Raw genomic sequence first — 8,046 nt, forward strand, 5'->3', positions numbered from 1 at the left:
CGAGTACAGGAGCAAAGAGGTCCTCCTGCAGTTGTACAGGGCCCTAGTGACACCACACCTGGAGTATTGTGTGCAGTTTTGGTCCCCTAATTTGAGGAAGGACATTCTTGCTATTGAGGGAGTGCAGCGTAGCTTCACCGGGTTAATTCCCGGGATGGTGGGACTGTAAGCATGCAGGTACAGCAGGCAGTAAAGAAAGCCAATGACATGTTGGCCTTTATAACAAGAGGAGTCAAATATAGGAGCAAAGAGGAATCGAATATATGGGACCACACCTGGAGTATTGTGTGCAGTTTTAGTCCCCTAATTTGAGGAATGGCCTACTCTTGCACCTATTGTCTATGGTCTATTGTCATATGTTGATAGAATGGAGCGGCTGGGCTTGTATACGCTGGAATTTAGAAGGATGAGAGGGCATCTTGTTGAAATATAAGACTATTCAGGGTTTGGACACGCTAGAGGCAGGAAACATGTTCCCGATGTTGGGGGAGTCCAGAACCAGGGGCCACAGTTAAGAATAAGGAGTAAGCCATTTAGAACGGAGATGAGGAAACACTTTTTCACATGGAGAGTTGTGAGTCTGTGGAATTCTCTGCCTCAGAGGGCAGTGGAGGCTGGTTTTATGGATGCTTTCAAGAGAGAGCTAGATAGGGCTCTTAAAAATAGCGAAGTCAGGGGGTATGGAGAGAAGGCAGGAACGGGGTACTGATTGGGGATGATCAGCCATGATCACATTGAATGGCGGTGCTGGCTCGAAGGGTTGAATGGCCTACTCCTGCACCTATTGTCTATAGAAACAAAATGCTGGAGTAACTCAGCGGGACAGGCAGCATCTCTGGAGAGAAGGAATGGGTGGCGTTTTTGGACGAGACTTCTTCAGACTGAGTGTCAGGGGAAAGAGAAATGTGAGATGTGGAACAAATAATGCAATATATATGCAACAAATAGTGAGGCTCATTGTCTGTAACTCGTTCTCACCTCGGCCCCAGCTAACAATGGCCTGTTTCCTTTATCGTCGTTACTTGTTTTGCAGATCTTTCATTCATTTGTTCCATATCTCTCCACATCACCGTCTATATCTCTCGCTTCCCTCTCCCCTGACTCTCAGTCTGAAGAAGGGTCTCGACCCGAACCGTCACCCATTCCTTCTCTCCAGAGATGCTGCCGGTCCCGCTGAGTTACTCCAGCATTTTGTGTCTATCCTCGGTGTAAACCAGTTATTTCCTACACCTAATAAAGTTGATAAAAATGGTGGAGAAACTCAGCGGGACCGGCAGCATCTCTGGAGAGAAGGAATGGGTGACGGTTCGGGTCGAGACCCTTCTTCAGACCTACACCTAACCTCTTAACGGATCCAGTTATAATGAAGGACCAAGCTATCGATACAGGTAACCACAGGTAGCCGGGCTGCGGGCAGCTGAATCTGACGTCTGGCAGCGACTGGGAATGTAGACGGATAGAACTGCAGATGCTGGTTTAACAAAGCAATCACTAATTGTTGCAGGAACTCAGGGGGTTAACGCCGAGTTGCTCCACGGCACTTTGAGCCTTCTTCAGGTGCAATCTGTACAAGCAACCAACCACAAGGCATTGGACAAGATGTTTGCACCGGTTGTGCTGCAAGTTGCTGCAACGTGCAGTCTCTTGCAGAGCTGTCGGTGTATCCATTGCAGCCCTAGCGACGCGTCCCTGGCAACCGGGCAGCTTCATTGGCCGCTGGGCGAGGGTGAGGGGTGAGTGTCCAATCTACAGGGAAAGCAAGCGGGGAGAGAGGGGGGGGGGGGGGAGAAGGGACAGAGAGGGGGAGAGGAGACAGAGAGGGGTCAGCACGGTGGCGCAGCGGGTAGAGCTGCTGCCTCACAGCGCCAGAGACCCGGGTTCGATCCTGTCTCTCTGTGTGGAGTCCGCGCGTTCTCCCTGTGACCGCGTGGGTGCTCCGGTTTCCTCCCACATCCCAGAGACGTGTGGCTTTGTAGGTTAATTGGCCCCTCTGTGAATTGCCCCCGAGTGTGTGCAGGTTAGAGCCAGTGTACGGGGTGATCACTGGTCAGCATGGACTCGGTGGGCCGAAGGGCCTGTTTCCACACTGTTATCTCCAGGACTCCAAGTGGTGTGCAAAAGATGAAAATAAGAAAAAAAGTGCAGAATATATTGTTGCAACTGCAGAAAAGTGCAAAGGGTGCAACAAGGTAGATTGGAAGACCAGGAATTCATCCCTAATAGAGATTCCGTAGAAACCAGGAACTGCAGATGCTGGTATACAAAAAAAAAGCGCAAAGTGCTGGAGTAACTCAGCGGGTCAGGCAGCATCTGTGGAGAACATGGATAGGTGACGTTTCACAGAGTGCTGGAGTAACTCAGCGGGTCAGGCAGCATCTGTGGAGAACATGGATAGGGGAAATCTCAGGTCTGGAACAGGGATCCCGACCTGAAACGTCACCTATCCATGTTACATAGAAACATAGAAAATAGGTGCAGGAGGAGGCCATTCGGCCCTTCGAGCCAGCACCACCATTCATTGTGTTCATGGCTGATCGTCCCCAATCAATAACCCGTGCCTGCCTTCTCCCCTTATCCCTTGATTCCACCAGCCCCTAGAGCTCTATCTAACTCTCTCTTAAATCCATCCAGTGACTTGGCCTCCACTGCCCTCTGTGGCAGGGAATTCCATAAATTCACAACTCTCTGGGTGAAAACGTTTTTTCTCACCTCAGTCTTAAATGGCCTCCCCTTTATTCTAGGACTGTGGCCCCTGGTTCTGGACTCGCTCAACATTGGGAACAATTTTCCTGCATCTAGCTTGTCCAGTCCTTTAATAATTTTATATGTTCTCCAGAGATGCTGCCTGACCCGCCGAGTTACTCCAGCACTCTGTGCTTTACAGCACCTGCAATTCCTCAGCCAGCTTTCCCACGGGAATTGAGTCTCTGTACAATTCCTTTTTTCCAGGAACATTCCACGTCTAAAATGGACCGCCCAAATAAAGCCAAACCATCGGACGTCACGGGCAAGAAAAAACACAGAAAGAAGAGGAAGGCAAAACAAACAGAGAGCAAAGAGGTGAGAGAGATTGTGAGGTCACTCAATCTGTCCCCTCTCGTGAAAATGTTGTTGGTGTCATAAGGGATAGGAACAGAATTAGGCCATTCGGCCCATCAAGTCTACTCCGCCATTCAATCACGGCTGATCTATCTCTCCTAACCCCATTCTCCTGCCTTCTCCCCATAACCTCTGACACCCGCACTAATCAAGAATCTATCTATCTCTGCCTTAAAAATGTCCACTGACTTGTGGCCTCCACAGCCTTCGGTGGCAAAGAATTCCACGGATTCACCACCCTCCGACTAAATAAATTTCTCCTCATCTCCTTCCTAAAAGAACGCCCTTTAATTCTGAGGCTGTGACCTCTGATCCTAGACTCTCCCACCAGTGGAAACATCCTTTCCACATCCACTCTATCCAAGCCACCAGTGCTCACCGCAGGTAGGACTAACGTTTAGTTTAGTTTAGAGATACAGCACAGAAACAGGCCCTTCGGCCCACCAAGTCCGCGCCGACCAGCGATCCCCGTACACTAACACTATCCTACACACCAGGGACAATTTACAATATTTTTACCAAAGCCAATTAACCTACAAACCTGCTGAGTTACTCCAGCACTTTGTGTCCTTTTGTGTAAACCAGCCTCTGTAGTTCCTTGTTTACGTAAGATGGTGACAATTTTGGGAGATTGTAGCCCCAGCATCTAGTAGCTGTGACTGTGCAGGAAGGAACTGCAGATGCTGGTTCTCATCGAAGATAGACACAAAATGCTGGAGTAACTCAGCGGGTGAGGCAGCATCTCTGGAGCGAAGGATTCGGTGACATTTTGGGTCGAAACCTTCAGTTACTCCAGCACTCTGTGAAACGTCACCTATCCATGTTCTCCACAGATGCTGCCTGACCCGCTGAGTTACTCCAGCACTCTGTGAAACGTCACCTATCCATGTTCTCCACAGATGCTGCCTGACCCGCTAAGTTACTCCAACACTCTGTGAAACGTCACCTATCCATGTTCTCCACAGATGCTGCCTGACCCACTGAGTTTCTCCAGCACTCTGTGAAACGTCACCTATTATTATTATCATTATTTATTTATTTATTCCGAACCAGTAAAGACATTAAAGACATTAATAGTAACAAAATCGAAATTATCAAACAATTGGACATTACAATCAATATTTACAAAGCAATGAAAAGAACAAAAGCAAAGTTCCAATGTGTCTGTACAAGCTCGAAAAGGAGTGAGAAGAAGAATAACTTATTAAATCTCACCCCTTTTCCCCAACACTTCTAAATAAAGATCAATTTAAAAATCAATTAATTAATAATAATAATACTACCCTAGGCAATTTCCCATAATACCTACAGACATATATATACATACAACTATTATGCACATACAAACTTCATATCTGAAGTACCCAAACATAAGTAAACAATAGTAAAGCAATAGATAAACACTAACCCCCACTTGTCAACCATCTCCTCCATCCCTGTACCCCTTGAGAATTATTTTTTTATATATCATTTTAAAATGATTCATGTTTGTGTATTGCTTCAATTCCCCGTTCAATTTATTCCACACTCCTACTCCACAAACCGAAATACAAAAGGTTTTTCTAGTCGTACGGACTCTTTGTTTCTTAAAGTTAAATATCCCTCTTGCATTGTAACCCCCCACACGCTCGTTAAATAATTTTTGAATGTTTCCAGGTAAATTTTTATTTTTGGCCCTAAACATTATCTGAGCTGTTTTGAATGTAACCAAATCTTCTAATTTTAATAATTTTGACTCTAAAAATAATGGATTCGTATGACCCAGATACTTAGCATTATGGATAATACGAATTGCTCTTTTTTGCATCATGGTTAATGAGTGTATCGAATTTTTATAGTTATTACCCCAGACTTCTGCACAATAATTTAAGTAGGGTAAAATTAATGAACAATAAAGAATACGGAGTGATTTGTAATCCAGAGCTTGCTTGGCTTTGTATAATACAGAGATACTTTTTGACAATTTTAATTTTACATGTTTAATATGTGATTTCCAGCTTATTTTATCGTCAATTATAACCCCAAGAAATTATTTTCATGCACTCTTTCAACTTCCACCCCATTTATCTTTATACTTACTAGTGTATTTATTCTACAATTACCAAATAACATTATTTTAGTTTTACTCAGATTTAATGAAATTTTATTCCTATCAAACCATATTTTCAATTTACCCATTTCTTTTATTATTTTATCCAATAGCTGTTTAAAATTTTCCCCAGAACAAAAAATATTTGTATCATCTGCAAACAAAACCAGCCTCAAGACATTGGACACATTACAAATATCGTTTATGTACATGATAAATAATTTTGGGCCCAGCGCTGACCCCTGTGGTACACCACACACAATGTCCAAGCATGTAGAATTATGACTACCCAGATTTACAAACTGTTGCCTGTTACTTAAGTAGCTTTTAATCCAGTCCAGTACTATTCCTCTAATTCCATACCTCTCCAATTTTTTTAATAAGATATCGTGATTAATTGTATCAAATGCTTTTTTTATGTCAATGAATATCCCAGCTGCATATAATTTATTATCAATGGCGTTTGTGATGTCTTCAGTTAATTCTAATATTGCAAGTGATGTTGATCTATTTGTTCTGAATCCATATTGACTTTCTGTGATTAATTTATTCTTTTCTACAAATTTATCTAATCTATTATTAAACATTTTTTCTAGTATTTTGGAAAATTGTGGGAGTAAGGAAACAGGTCTATAAAACAAACCTATCCATGTTCTCCATAGATGCTGCCTCACCCGCTGAGTTTCCCCAGCACTCTGTGAAATGTCACCTATCCATGTTCTCCACAGATGCTGCCTGACCCGCTGAGTTTCTCCAGCATTTTTGTCTACCTTCAATTTTTCCAGCATCTGCAGTTCTTTCTTAAACTAAATTAAATGTAAATTGTCCCTAATGTGTGTGTAGGATAGTGTTAATGTGCGGGGATCGCTGGTCGGTGTGGGCTCGGTGGGCCGAAGGGCCTGAAGTTTTGGAGATACAGTATCTCCAAAACTAAACTAAACTAAGCCAAAAATGAAACAGAAATTAAAACTATCACTAAACTTGTGTTGCCGCAACCAGGGGGCCAGAGACAGCAACAACACTGTCGTGTATCTAAATGAAAGCTAACTTTGACCCCGTCTGATAGGTGAAGCTGGAAAAGGCTGCAAGAGAGTTCCAGAGGAACGCCAGTGAGTACAGACCCTTCCTGGAGCGCATGGACAAGTGGCTGAAAGCACATCACCAACAGGCCATGCAACTCTTCTGCAAATACGACAAGGTCGGCAACGGCTTGCTTCAGTACGACGAGTTCAAACTGGGTAATTGTAGATCAACCATATTAATCTCGGTCAACGTAACCTTCACCGCATATATTACACATGATACACATTCCACCATGTAATCCAGGCCACATTTTGTGCCTTCCACCACTGTGATGAATGTTGTGGTGGATGTTTGTGTTAACATTTTACTTCGGAGTCACGTGAGTGACTACATGAAGACCCCGCCAGCACGCGTGCGTGACATAGCGTCTCACGCAGTGCAACAGCGACGGGCGGGGGTGGAGCGCTCCCGCGGCAAAATTGAGACGGACCTACAGGTAAGAAGAAAATTTATTCTAAAGTTGTATTTCTTCCCCTTGCTGTGCATTATGTTACAGCACGTTGGACAAGGGGAAGAAAAAACGGACCTGGACCGCAGGCTGTGAGGAACTAGGAAGGTTCCGACAGCCGACAGCCATGGGCGACCAGCGCAGGCTGAGCCCAGCATCGTGGGCTGTATACCCGGAAACAGCGCAGCGGGCTGCAGGCAAACAGAACAGGAGTCGGTCCGGCCGATAGACTCGGGGAGTCCGGCCAGGAGGACGCGCTGACTAAGGGCAGTGGAAGTGACCGTTGGAGTGGTTACTAAGGCCCACTTACCGACTCCAACTCTGCTAAGCTGAATCCAGCGCCATGAGTTGTACAGCTCAAAGCAGCGCAGCAGGCTGGAGGCAAAGCCCAGCAGGATTCAGCCCGGCCGATCATACTCATCTGAGTCCGGCCGAGAGGACGCGCTGCCCGAGTGCATCAGAGGTCCGCCCGTGACTTGCTCCGGGAGATGGAGCAAGCTCACTATGGGAGTCTTCGCACTCCCACAACAGCACCTTATCCAGGGCTGTAAAACAATGCATCTCCCTCGACAGAGGGGAGCATTGTGGACCAGGGCTGGGGGTGCAGAATCCTAAGGAGCTACTGGGAGTGGTCACCGGAATCAGGAGTACCATTGCAGACCAAGCTGGCGGCCAGCATCGACTACCTGTACTTCCATCCTCTGCAGGAACAGGTAACAAAATTACGGAGAAGCATAGGCCTCCTGTGAACTTTACTTCGTTAAAAGTGCCTGCAGCAAACAATGCGATCTGGGGGTACAGTTGGGACTGGCACAAAAATCCAGGAGGTCAAACTACAGAAGTTTCTAAAACTTCTGACAGCGGGCATATCATTGTTTGCTCGCCCAGACGATGGTACAGAGATGACGGCACTCAGCAGGATTGACATTGCTCCGCAATACCCACTATGAGATCAATTGCTTGCGGGAGCCCAGTAAACCTGCACTAAACCCCAGATTTGCAGGGTTGTGCGAAACAGCTGCAACACAACCGGGGGGGGGAAACTTGTCTAAACAAGTAAAAAAGCTCGACGAAGAGTTTAAAGCCGTCGCGCTCATGAGGGCGTCATCAACAACGGGCAGACCACACACCTGAGACGGCAGCACCCCTATGCATCCACCAGCAGGCATCAACACCAGGTCGCTGGTGAAAGCATGAGGGCCGCGCAGCAACCACGAGCTTTTTTAGGCCAAGGCCCAGAGCGACCCTCATGGAAAACGTGCCAACCCCGCACTCCGGCGCCCCTTCCGCAGAAGAGGCAGAAGTTGAAGAAAGGGACGTACCACCG

Source organism: Amblyraja radiata, chromosome 26, assembly GCF_010909765.2.
Source record: "Amblyraja radiata isolate CabotCenter1 chromosome 26, sAmbRad1.1.pri, whole genome shotgun sequence".
Taxonomy (NCBI): Eukaryota; Metazoa; Chordata; class Chondrichthyes; order Rajiformes; family Rajidae; genus Amblyraja; species Amblyraja radiata.